Source organism: Bremia lactucae, linkage group LG19, assembly GCF_004359215.1.
Source record: "Bremia lactucae strain SF5 linkage group LG19, whole genome shotgun sequence".
Taxonomy (NCBI): domain Eukaryota; phylum Oomycota; class Peronosporomycetes; order Peronosporales; family Peronosporaceae; genus Bremia; species Bremia lactucae.
The window spans coordinates 1015978-1029903 of record NC_090628.1 but is presented as its reverse complement, the minus strand read 5'-3'; positions in this window follow the sequence as shown (position 1 = coordinate 1029903).

The window sequence follows — 13926 nt, the reverse complement described above, 5'->3', positions numbered from 1 at the left end:
CCCCTATGACGCACTTTTGCAAGTTGACGTACAATTGGCGTCACCCAGAGTCTTGCAACAGAGCGTCCAAATGATGCTTGTGCGCCTCTATTGCGCTAGCCCGTCCTCGGCCCTTCTATGCACGAATACATCATCAAAGTATTAAAGTGCGTAGGCACGGTGCTGACGCATCACGTGAGCCACCACTCGGTTGAACGTCGCTGGTGCGTTTTTTAAACCTTGGGCATCACAAACCACTCCCCAAGCATACCGCTTGGGGTGCGTACTGCCGTTTTGGCTATATCGGACTCTCTCATGAGTACCTGATAGTAGCCATCTTTCAAATCCAACGCGAAAAAGATAGTTGACTTTCCCATACAGTTCAACAGAACATCTTTCCACAGAGTTGGCGTTTGCGCCGGTATGGTCGCCGTGTTCAGCATATTGTAAGGATATATTACGCGCCATCCGCCTGTGGCTTTACGCACACAAAAGGTCGGGCCGCAGTGAGGCGACTTGCTCTAACGCTTATGCCCCGCCTTGGCTCGCTTGTCGAGAACTCATTAATATATCGACTTGTTCTTTCGGCAACGGCTATTGCCCGGTCACACAATACTTGGTGCCAGGTACGAGATCAATCTGTTCCTGATACCCCTATTGGCAGGTACGCGGCTCGGCACTTCTTCTGGGAGCACATCACGATGTTTCCACAGAACCTCAAAGAACGAACTATCTCTCAAGGCATCCCAGCCTTGAGCAGCGAACCGCTTCTGTTTGTCCGTTTCTAGAACGCTCTCGTCCATTATCGATGACGAGCTATAGTCCACCACGTTCTCTTCTGGAACTGGTGTGACTATTTCGTGGGCCTTTCCTTCCTTAATTTCGGAAAGAACTGCTGCCACGACATCTCCTGGAGATTTACTACCTCCTCGGCAAATTTAAAGACATGCCAGAGCACCTCAACTGAGGGATGCCTCCGCAATTTCGTCTTTGACGGCCTCGAACACCTCGTTCGAAGGCCATCCTCTTAAATAGGAACTGATTTAAAGGTCACTCGTTTAGACATGCCTTTGATCTTCCTAATCTGTCGGGTTCCCGCTCTACGAGTCACCACGAACTTTGACTGGGAAGCGGTTGTCGTTGCTCTCTCTGCTAACGCACACTTTCCAACTGCGCCTGGCTCTGTGCCGGTTCTTGCGTCGCTTGACTTTTTGGCAATTCGCTGTCTGCTGCCACAGGCTCTCGGCTCTGTACAGTACCATTGGACGCATGACCACGTGTATTCAATCATTTCACTACACCAGTCTCTCCAAGCTGGGTAGAATTTGGTGACGCTGGGCATCCCTTAGCGCACCCTCAACTGCTTTTGACACGACATCAGAGTCATAAGCAACTCGCAGGAGCACATCATTACCAGTGTCCTACGACGAGTTAGCAACTGTGCGTGTAAGCAGTCTATCTATGGTGGTGGTGTCTTGCCAACCATGGCTTGCCAAAGGTGAGGTCACACGGACTCTATACCTAGCACTGTGAATTTCTCTTTACAAAAGAAGTTACGAAAACTGAAGGCGAGTTCAACTTAAACTCCCTCAGACTTAACGAGCGCGCCGTTTGCTAAACAAAGGTGGCAAAGCGTCTCAAACATCGCCGGTCTCTTTCTTAGAGCCGCGAATTCACAAAAATTTGTGATGCACCCGAATCCACTAGGAGGGTCATTACCTGGTTATAGCCTCTTACATGAGCGCTATAGACCAGCAGGGTTGAGGTCCAAAATTTCGAGACCTCAAAGACTATGCTACCCATTTGTTCTACAACTTTAAACTTAGGGGTAGCTTTAGAGTCCGCGTCACTAAGGCATCCCACCCCTGCTGCGCTCCTGCATTTCCCGACCCCTCATATGTCGATGAAGAACTCATGCGTCTTGCACGCTAAATCTTGCCATCGCCCTTTGGGTAGGGAGTCCTCTTGCTGGGCGTCATTGCCCAGCAGGGACCCTGGTATAGCAGCGAGCCATCATATGGCCGCGCTTGCCGCATCTGTAACAGACCACGTCTGCATTGCCCAACTCCATGGGAGTGGCATCTGACCTCTCGGCCGACGGCTTATGCCAAGCTGCCGCCGAGGCACTGCTGTAGGATTTCTTGTCAACCAAGGCAATTTATATTGCCTCTTCCATCGACGACGGCACCTTTCTGATAAGGGCCTGTCGCGATGGGCCATGCCGTAGTCCGTTCATAAACGTGGGCACCTTAATGTGCTCCGGAATCGGACCTACGGTTATGGATGCGGACAGCGAGCGCATCTCTTGCACGTACTCTTGCAGAGATCGCTTCGTCTGTCGCGCCCCAAAGAAGCGCGCCTGAAGCAACACTTCGTTGTTCGGCGGCTGGTACATGGCGCGAATCTTTCCCTAAAGATCGCCCATGTAGGGAACGCCTTTCTGTCCACCATAAGCGCCGAGTAAGCCCACTCTAAGGCCTTACAGCGCAGATGCGCCATGGCGTACGACACCACGGCTAAAAGCCAGTGGGCAATCGTGGGCGCTGCAGTTTCATCGAATTTGGGCGGGTCCATCCGAATGGGCCTCGTCTGATTCGTTCGGGCGGAGAGCTTCTCAACAGTCCTGTTGAGAGCCTCGCTCCGAGCCTGCTCACGCCTCAGCTCATCCTGCGTCTGTGTGACTGACTTCGCCGCAGCATAGCTCTGTGCCTCAGACGGAACCGTTCGCTGTCCCAGCACGAACGCCTCCAACTGAGCAACATGTTGCATAGGAGGACTACCCAAGAGCCTGGCCAGAGCATTTTTACGAAGTTCCTGCGCCAAGTGCCCTGCCACCTCCCGATGATGTGCGGAGAGTGGAAAAGATGAGTTTGATCGATATTGAGGCTCATCTGTCTAGAGAGACGGGTCATGGGAAGGACTTCTAGTGCTATCAAGTAGATGGGCACTAATACAGTAGCCAACACTATCATCTTCGTTAGAACTATATCGCGATTAATGAGCTTTAGTTTACGATCTGCTAGCGATTCGACGCCTCACAGTCGATTACGGACTTTATTGTTAACTTATTTGCATCGCGTCAAGACCCATCTGCTCCTCCTCGAATCCGAGACGCTAGACCGAGCTATCAAAATAGCGGATCACGAGGCTTCAGCCAACAATAGGCTTTTACCACTCTAGTTCCTGTTATTCATCGAGCCGATAGTGCCAAGAAGCACTTAGCGCAATGATCGCCCTCTGCTAAGAATACGGAAGACGCGGATCCGGCGCTGTTGCGACAAAGCAACGGCGAAGCGAATCGTACGAAAAAACAATCGGGCACAGTAGGTGCAGTGCACCCTACTGATGCAGCAGCGTCAACAGATGTAGCAAGTCTCTTGATTAAAGTTGCTCCTAGCACCCAATCACTTTTAGTTGGCCATTCGCAAGAACCTTGATGGACACAGTAACCTGTGTCTTTTCGTCAATTGGTAAATTTACGATGCAACTGACTAAAGATAGTGTGTATTGGGCGTAAGTGTAAATGTCACGCTTGTCGACCGTAGAGGACCCGACTGTGATAGCGCAATCACACTCAAAAGACGCTGAGTGAAGAGGTCCCCCCACCTACATGAGGAGAAATCTCCTCAATTATTTCAAGATCCCGAGGGATTAATCCCTCGGCAGCCTGTGGATAAATCCCAGGAAGAAACCGAGACATTTAATGTCTTGGTTAATATCGGTGCATCGGAAGTCAACTTCGGAGATAACTCAACTACCAACCCTAGAACCTAAGCGGCTCTTGAGAGATCGGCATGGTGGTAGAATCAAGCAGATCTGCGTACTCGTCACAGAGGACGACTACGTAACCGACATTCGGACAGCGGTAATTTTTGCAGAGAACGAACGGGTTATCAGCAGCTCATCGATGGGCGAAAGTGTCCTCGATGTGAAGACTCGCATTGAAAGATACAATACTCAATCTTGGGAGTCACTCAAGGGAAATCCTCTATACAAGGATTTAATATAATTCAGGGATGTATATCCTGTAACAGTTCCATGCGAGTTGCCTAAGGATAAAGGCACTCGACATGAGATCGAGTAAAAGCGGGCCATGTGAGGGAATCAACCTTTCCACATGGCTCTCCGACCTTCTGTGTGCGAATGGCCACAGGAGGGTGGCGGATAGTGCACGCATTCAATTAACTGAATGCTGCAACAGTACCGGCTCAAACGCCGATATCGAGAAAAGACGTAATCATAGATGGTATGTCGAAGAGTACGATCTTTTCTTCTATGGATCTGATGGATGGATTTTATCAAATCCTTATGCGTGAGCAGGACATCCCGTACACAGCAGCTAGCACCCCCAGTGGGATGCTCTGGGAATGGCTAGTGATGCCTCAGGGGCTTAGTAACGCCCCTGCAACATTCAACAGATGTGTAACAGATCTGTTGAGACCGGTGCGGGATGTCGCACCGAGTTATTTCGACGATGTATTCGTCCATAGCCGGGCCATGGACGGTAAAACGGACGTGGAAGTTCATAAAACTCACGTTCGTCAGGTTCTTACATTTATGCGAAAGCATAAGTTGTACGCAAATCTCAAGAAGTGTATAATCGCTGCAAGCGAAATTCCATTTCTTGGGCATCGTCGGTAAACACGGCGTGCGCCCTGATCTCGAAAAGATCAAGGCAATTACCGACTGGCCAGTTCCAGTCGATGTCAAGGGACTAAGAAAGTTCCGTGGATTAGTGGCGTACTTGCACAAGTACTCACGCAGTTATGCCGAGATGACAGTTCATTTCTCTCGTCTCTTATAAAGAGACGATTAATGGTTATGGAACGCTGATTGTCAGCGTTCCTTTGAACGTATCAAGCAAAGCTTGATGCAATCACCCATCTTGGCGATTGCAGATCAAGACAGACCATGTCATGTGGTCTGTAACGCCAGCGATTTCGCAATGTATGCGGACCATGCGTCATTACGTACGGCCGTATATAGCCCACACCTCTCGCAAAGAATGGTGAGGCGGCTATCCTTTGTCGCGGAGTATAATTTCTCCGTCGAATATAAACCAGGACGTCTTAATGTTGTCACTAAGGTGGTGTCACGCCGACCCGCTTTCGAGTTAGCAGTGCACTCCAACAGTGAAATAATCCCACTGTTGCAAGACTCTTTACGAGTGTTCCGACTCCAACCTTAGTTGATGACATAAAGAAAGCCTGCACAGAAGATAAGGTCCTTCTTTGTTTGATGATCACTTAACGAATCCATCCAATAAATCTTTGAAAGATTTATTTGGCTTTATATCGATCGTCATCCGATCGATACACAACACCTAACAGCTTGTTGCATTACACAGCCGTTACCGGCGACACTCCACGTGTCGTCGTCTCAACTCACAATAATTTGCGCTTGCGCATCATGTATGAGTGTCACGATGCACCAACAAGTGGGCATCGTGGACGTGAGAAGACTTACCTTACAGTAAGTCGCTACTTTTACTGGCCCCGCCAGTATCAGTTTGTGCGCAAGTTCATTCGTGCTTGCGAGGTATGTCAACGGGTGAAGCCTAGCCCTTCATCCCGTGCACCTCTTCAACCTCTACCACTTCCGGCAGAGTGTTGGCAGTCCGTATCTATGGACTTCGTCGTCGTATTTCCTGACGCGGTCACAAAAACAATGGAATCTTTGTTTTTGTAGACAGGTTCAGCAAGATGGTACATCTTGCTGCAGTACCAGAGTCGATTACGGCTCCGTGTTATGCCCGTGTCTTTATCGACACGGTATTCAAACTCCACGGTTTACCCCGTGAATTGGTCTCGAATAGAGATCCACGATTCACGGCGGAGTTCTGGCAATCCGTGTGTCGATCTCTCGGAATACGGCTGTCTATGTCAACATCCGATCACCCAGAAACGGATGGTCAAACAGAACGCATCAATCGCGTCCTCGAGGAGATACTTCGAGGTTACGTCCAATCGTATCGTAATTGGAGCGAGTTTTTACCGATGGTCGAATTCGCCATCAAGTGTTCGGTACATGCGTCTACAACGCATACACCGTTCTTTGTGAATGGCTTACGCCATCCTCGCATTCCCACCCAATTAGAGGGATCCTCTAGTTTAAGGGGGGAAGGGACTCGCACGAGCAAACCCAATTCTGGCTCATGCTCTTCACGCGTCGAAATTTACAACGACGCAACGACGCAATGTCGATGTCGAAGAAATCGACATCGAAGATGAGAATGATCTAATGGCAGTACGCAGAAAGCGTACTGACAAAGACAAAACAAATGAGGTAGAAGAAGAATTTCTGCTAACTCGAGAATCAACAATTCGTTTCGTTCAGGATTCTACCGTCAGAAACGGAATGCAGACAAACTTGGAAGAGCAAATGGTCATTCTTTTAAAATAAATGATCTAGTGCTATTCTCTACGGTAAACCTTCCTAAGCGTGTAGTCACTAATGTGGGTAGCAGTAAACTACTACCCAAGTTCATTGGTCCTTTCCGTGTACTGCATCGCAGAGGCAATGCGTACACAATAGAATTGCTACGTAGGATGCGAACGCATCGTACGCGTTACGTTGGTCGGCTGCGCCCGTACCATCAGTACGCGCCTTGTTCCGAGGACGGATCTGACGACCCTTTTCAAGAATCCCCAAAAAATTCTTGTGATCGCGAACCAGATTTTCATGTTGAATCTGGAATTTCTCATGCAGGTTTCGAAGATCCTCGAAACTGCGATGAGCTGACGACAGCTCATCACGAACAGCGTGATATTACCGTTCTAACTCCAACATGGAGTACGCACTCTTCGACTGGTCTTCCAACCGCTCGATATGATGAGCCTGGACCGTCTGTTCCTTGTTCCAACGAATGACGCTTACCGTGCTCGTGATCAAGAACTTTCTTTAATACATGGAGGTAGCGGTCACGTTTCTCGATCGTCGATTTCGGATTCGACACAGTGGTCGGATCGAATTTTTCCTCCTCCACCACAACTATTAGTACATTCCTACGGTGGTCAACGTTTCCTTGTGGAACGTATCGCTAACTGCCGTGATGGAAGGGGTAGCTAACGAATTATCTTGTTCGCTGGCACAGTTAGCCACCTACACATGACAGCTAAGAGCCTCGTTCCCTGCTTGTTGCTGACGTTGAGGGCCTAGTCCGTCAGTATGATGAGACCCATCCGTGGTTCAGAAGGCCCATTGGAAAATACTCGACCCTGGCGCTTGTAAATCGATTGCACAACGTCGATCGCATCGCGCATCTCGATAGAGATGTGAGCCCTTACCCAGGGCGAAGAAAGTGAATAGACATCTACTTTTACTCGCTTCGTGTTGTCAACACAACACGGACAGGGATTACCCCACGTGAGGCATGGAAGTCCTGCCTCACGTGACAACCAGCGCAATTTCTTCCTTGCATAGGTTAGGGTTCGTTTCTCGAACTTAACGCGAATCGTGTTCAGTCTTTATAGCCAGGCTTCGCGTCCAATGTCTTTGACATTGCGAATAAACGCGCTCCAAGCTTGCATAAGCGAGACTTTATCTCGCTTATTGTTGCCGCTATACCATCGATGCTTGAAAAAAGCATCGAGATAAAAATCTTCCTCAGCGCTCAAGTTCTTCGCGCTGGGATTGAGGCAATGTAGATTTGTCGCAATAAATAAGGGATATTTGTTGTAAGAAGAAGTCTCTCCAGACAAGCTTTTAATAAGCTGTTCGGGGAAAACTCACGGCTTTTTCTCAGGGGCAAGACGAGACATTTTAGTGTCTATGAGTGGAACCCACTGAAGGAGGGGTACCACAAGTACTTTGATAACGATGGCTTACGCCACCGTCATCACCACGCACAGAAATATGTGCGGGTGACGGCACGGGAGACGGTACTGGCGATAAGGAATTATCCTCATCATTTGAACCGAACATGCTGAAGCGAATGCTACCAGCACGTCTACTCGAATGAGCCCCCTCACTCGAAGGCTCATAGGCAGCCGCCTGACGATGATCAGGCGGCTGTTTTGTTCTCCCCGAGTCGTCCATTTCGTCCGACTAGCATTCGTGGTCGACCTCCAAAGAGGGGCCGCATTCACGTGGTGTATCACCACGTGCACCCGCAACATCTAGCGTTGCGGGAGTAGAAGATACGACGGCAGACGGAACGTCTGCCGCAAGAGACAATAATCCGTCGTTCGCAGCTGCATGGACAGCAGCCGAAGGCGCCGCACTATTCGCATACCGCATGGACTTGTTAACCATGCGATAGAATAAAGAATGATGCTTCTGACCAATTAACATCATTCTAAAATTAAGTGGTCTTACAGTGACCACTCTACCCAATGACAGTCAGAGTGATTGTCGTTTAAGGAAGGGGTTATGTAACGGGGTGTATCGTTACATGAAATTAACATTTAAAGGTTGTTAATTAATATATTATCTAAAAGGTAGATAATATTTGGAGAATATTACTTTACATGGTAATATTCTAAAAGCTTATCCATTGGTAGATATAGACCATTATATCTACTTTCTCCGCGGTCCAGTCAGCGCTTGACGCGCGCAAAGAGAAAGACAGATAAGGCTTTTAGCACATGTTCTGTATAAGTTTAGAATTAAGTTAGTATTAAGTAGATAGACAAGAAGATCTTAATTATAAAATACAGTTTTTACTTAACCCTCTTTAAAGCAAGTGTTTTAAAAAGAAAGCTACCTCTGCACGTACTTGTGTACGTGAAGTGACGTGAGGCACCACTCGCACTGAGGCAGTGCGAAGTGGACTTGTTCTAAAGCAGTACAAGTCGTAATGCCCCGTTTAAATTCAGATATACACCCTACCACAGCGAGAAAGCGGTTTAACCTGCTTCCCTTGCGTGCAGTTAGGTAGTTGTGGTGGGCGCGTTAGCGACCTCACCCAACACACTAAATACTTAATTTAAGTTTCGTCGCGAGAGCGGGAATCCGTCTCCTCGTTCGCACTTACTAAGAAAAAGTAGTTTTCAGACTGATTTATATGTAATCGCATTAAATATTAAAACCTCTTCTTACCAATCATGATGTCATCTCTATAGATAACACTTAATATGTATTGCGAGCGTATCTTTCTAGATACCTCGCGTAACGGATGACGCTAGCCGTCATCACGGACGACATTAGACGTTATCCCTCCTAATGTGAATGCACCCATTTGCATTACATGCACAAGAATTCGTCACAAGTGTAAACCACACCCGAGTGCCTGGGTCTAATTACTTTAATTTAGTAATTGACCATCCCCTTAGTACACAAAGTTTACTTAACGGGGACTGTGTAACATTGGGGCAACTTTAGCCCTTTACACCATACCCCCCTTAAAGAACGAATGTACATTTTTAAATTCGTCAAAAAGGAGCGAGGAATTGCGAGCAGCTTTACGCACCGCTAGTTCACTCAATCACTTTAGCGACCTGTGTTTCCATACACGGCGCCAAAGATGCCAATTAAAAAGAGGCCACGTTGGTGGGTCGTCTGCGAAGACGCCCACTCAACCTCACACTAAGCGCACGCGCCGCGTTAATTCGCCGGCCCCGTCTAATTTCTTAGTCAAAACGCCGACAGCTACTGCTGCTGTCGCGTTAACGGGGCTAAAGGATCCATCCCGCTTTAACAGTGAGGATGTTGATCCGTCGCTCATTGTCGACTACAATAAGTCGACACCGTTGCCGTCACCTTATAATAGTGATGTGGACAAAGAGCTCAGGAGAAATGATGATGGCGCATTATTGCCCATCCAAACTTCTCTCATGGCTCACAACATGGAGACAGCAACGTTTGCGAATGCTGTCTCGTCGTCTGCGCTGGATAGCGCAGCGACAGGTAATGAGAGCGTTGCCAATAAAGGCGCAGCCGCTTCTTCGTTGAGTATAACCACAACTTCTTATGCTCAAACCATAATCCGTTATGGTTCTGACATAGAGAACTCGGAGCCTTAAGCTCCGCCGACGACACGTGAGCGTGCTCAGTCGGTGTCACAAGCCAGTCGTTTAGAACGTGGCTATATGACGGGTGGCATATCTCTGATGACCTCAACATCTAAATGGCCTCGATTAAACGAGCCAAGAGCGTCGCTCCTAGAGCGCGCTCTTGTAGACGCACATAACTATTATGGCGTCCTTTAATTATGGAGGGCTCAGGGAAAATCGCTTGGGCTTTTCCCGATCCCGGTCGTGTTGCGTTCAAATGAAACGCCCGATCAATACGAGGCAGAATTCCTGCGCCGCATTCATCCGCATTCCAATGGGAGGAAGCAGCGGTCACAACAAATTAATTCGCACGCTTGCGTGTGAAAGAAATCATGGGCGGTACTGTACCCCGTGTTTCTTCTCACAACGCTACTTCTGCTAGTCTATTTGAGACTCGCGAAGAGGCCTCAGCTGGTGCTCCTTTATAGGCAGCCACCAAGCCGGGCACATCAATACGTAGGGTATCGATCAATTCCCAAGAATTATAACGCTTCAAATAACTTTTTATTGGACGAGGATCTGATACCTATGCCTCACGGAGCGGAGGGCAAGCAACCTTCCAACAAGGAAGCGTTAATTTTCACCCGCATCCATCAGTGCAAGCGGCGCCCGATAGAAGTGGCGATCTCGCCCACCTACTCGCGGCTGCCTTACCTTCGTCCGTTCAGTCATAGGCGTTAAGCGCTGCTGAACGACATATTGCGGATCTCGATGGTCAAGTCTCACGACTGACCTCGGATCTCGTTGATGTCCGAGAGAAGGCTCGTCAGGGTTATGAACGCCTGAAGACTCGCTTGGACCTCTTTGAGAGAATAATGCTGAGTGATCTGCCTTACTCACGTGATGTATCTTGCTCTTCAAGTCCTGTTCGTGTTGGGAGGAGTCGGTCCGATAGCTTTTCGCCTTCACCGTCCCCCGCACCCGAACGATGGTCAACTAACAGTCGGCGTCATCATCGGTCTCATTAGACAGATGCGGATATGTGATCTCATTTGGGTCTACATACCGTTTCAGTCGACCGACATAAAATACGGGGTTCGTCTTCATATACGGGGGAAGGGTGAGCCTAAAATTTAGGTGTCCAACCTCTTCTACCACCGTAAAGAGGCCAATGAAACGCGGCAACAACTTTGTAGTATCTTTAGGTAGTACAGAAATTAAATTTTTAGGTAGGGTAGCAGTACCTTAATAGTACTTTCTTACCCACTCTGAAGCGTTCATTTTTTGCGACCAGTTCGGTCCGCATATTCTTTTTGCTTGTCCTGTGCGCTTGTTATTACGTCACGGACTTTCCGTGTGATGGCTAATAGCTCATCCAGAAAGCGTTGAGCCTCGCTCACGCTTTTAGCATTAAACTCGCCTATGATACCGCCGAGAGGTCGAACATAAGGCGTCGTTTTATTGACCACTGCTAAACTGCCAGCAACTACACACATTGAATCAAACAGTTCTTGAAGGCAGGGTCTCTAAGGCAAGGCAAGTTTGTGTCATTGAGTAGATACCCTCATGGGTCATCGTCATTCTGACGAAACTATGTCCCTCTTTCGCACCAAGCATAGTGAGGGACCCTCCCCCACTAAGACTCGGGCTGCGCACAAACGAGACTGGCGTCCGAGGATGGCGCAGTCTGTTAATATAAAACGGTGTCTCTCCCGTACTAGCGTGGACACTGTTTTTTATAGCGAACCCTACAAAGGCAATTGCTTGCTCCACTCTTTGGGAGTTGCTATAGTGCGTTAGGCATCCGCCACGACCCGATTGGCACGCTCTGTTTGGCCATCGGTCTGGGGATGATCTGCGGTCGACATGTGGAGCATGCTACCTGGAAGCTCGAACAGTTGTCGCTAAAAATCAGACGTAAAACAAGGATCCCGGTCCAATACAATGGACTCGGGCATCCCGTGTAGTCGGTAAACATGATCCAGGAACAAGAGAGCTACCTCCTTGCCTGTGATCAGTGTTTTACATGGTGCTTAATGCACCATCTTGCTTAGTCTGTCTACAAAGACGACTAGCCCTGTCCGACCCTTATGATCGGGCGGCATGCCAAACATGAAGTCCAGACTTACTGACTTACAACAATCCGTTGGATTCGGTACGCGTCTTCAGTGGCGCACTGCTGGACGGTGCCGGCTTAATGCGCTGACAATGTTCGCAAGTAAACATTAGACGGCCCAGATGCCCATTTGATGGCGCATCATGGAGCTCGTGTAGGATCATCAGCTTGAGATCTGTGTCAGAGGCACATAGATTCTCAAGGGATCACAAGGTGACAGCTGATGCCAGAACAGGCCATTGCTGGAGCTAAAGCGATTTAGCTTAGCTTTTATGCGTGACGGAAGGGGTACCTTTCGTCCACCAAAGTGATCCAACAGCAGGCGACAATGGTCGTACTGACTGTTGCTCTTCCTTATTTCGGAGGCTGATGAGCTCGTCACGTGGTATGCTTTCATGGCTGCGAACGTCGACACCTGAAATTGTGCTATAGCACTAGACACATAGACACACTTTCCTGGTGTCTCACCTCGAAGTCTTGTTTGCGCGATGAAGCGTCAGCCAATATATTCGACTTATTAGGCTTACATTCAACTCTGAAATGTAATTCAGAGAAGAATGTGAGCCATCTTGCCATTCTGAGCGAGAGGTGCGGTGAGTTTATTGCGGTCCGCAGTGATGCGTGATCCGTATAAACCAAAAATGATTCGGTGTCGAGTAGGTGCCCGCGAAACTTGACAAGAGCATACTTTATTGAAAGTAGCTCTTTGTCATGCACGGGGTAATTCAGTTTCGCGGCATTTAAAAGCCGGGACTGATAAGAGATGACGCGGTCAACACCGTCGTCATCCTTCTGCATGAGCGCGCTGCCGATTGCAAGATTAGTTGCATCGCAGATGACGCTTAAGGACTTATCCGCGTCTCGCAATGCCAAGACCACTGCCTCTACAAGATATTGCTTCACTTATGTGATGCATCATCTTGTTCTTTTAACCAAACCCATTCTGCGTCCTTTTTAAGGAGGTCAGAAATGTTTTAGTTTGCTCAGCATAATTTTTGCTATATTTATGCAAGTAATTAGCGAGCACTAGGAATTGGCGCAAATCCTCTCATGCCGTGGAGCTGGCCATTCCTTTGCTGAATTAATCCTGTCTCTGTCTAATCGTACTCCATATGGCCCTACGATGCAACCCCGCACAGGTATCTCAGGGACCCCTGTGACGCACTTTTGCAAGTTGACGTTGGGCGTCTTTCAAAGTCTGCAACACAGCGTCTAAATGACGCTTGTGCGACTCTTTGCGCTCAGCCCGTCCTCGGCCCTTCTATGCACGAATTTATCATTAAAGTAATGGGGCGCGTAGGCACGGTGCTGTCGCATCACGTGAGCTACCACTCGGTTGAATGTCGCTGGTGCGTTTTTCAACCCTTAAGGCATCACAAGCCACTCCCAAAGCATACCGCTGGGAGTGCTTACAGCTGTTTTGGCTACATCGGACTCTCTCATGAGTACCTGATAGTAGTCATCCTTCAATCCAACGCGGAAAAGATAGTTGACTTTCCCATTGAATTCAACAAGAAATCTTTCCGCAGGATTGGCGTTTGCGCCGGTATGGTCGCCGTGTTCAGCTTATTATAAGCATGAACCACGCGCCATCCACTTGTGGCTTTACGCACACAAAGGTCGGGCTGCAGTGAGGCGATTTGCTCTCACGCACATGTCACGCCTTGGCTCGCTTGTCGAAGAACTCATCGATACAATCGACTTGTTCTTTTGACAACGTCCATTGCCTGGTCACACAATACTTGGTGCCAGGTTCGAGGTCGATCTCATGTCCGATGCCTCTATCTGCTGGTAGGCGGCTCGGCACTTCTTCTGGGAACACATCGCGATGTTTCCACAGAACTCCGAAAGAACAGACTGTCTCTCAAGGCATCCCAGCCTTGAGCAGCGAACCGTTTA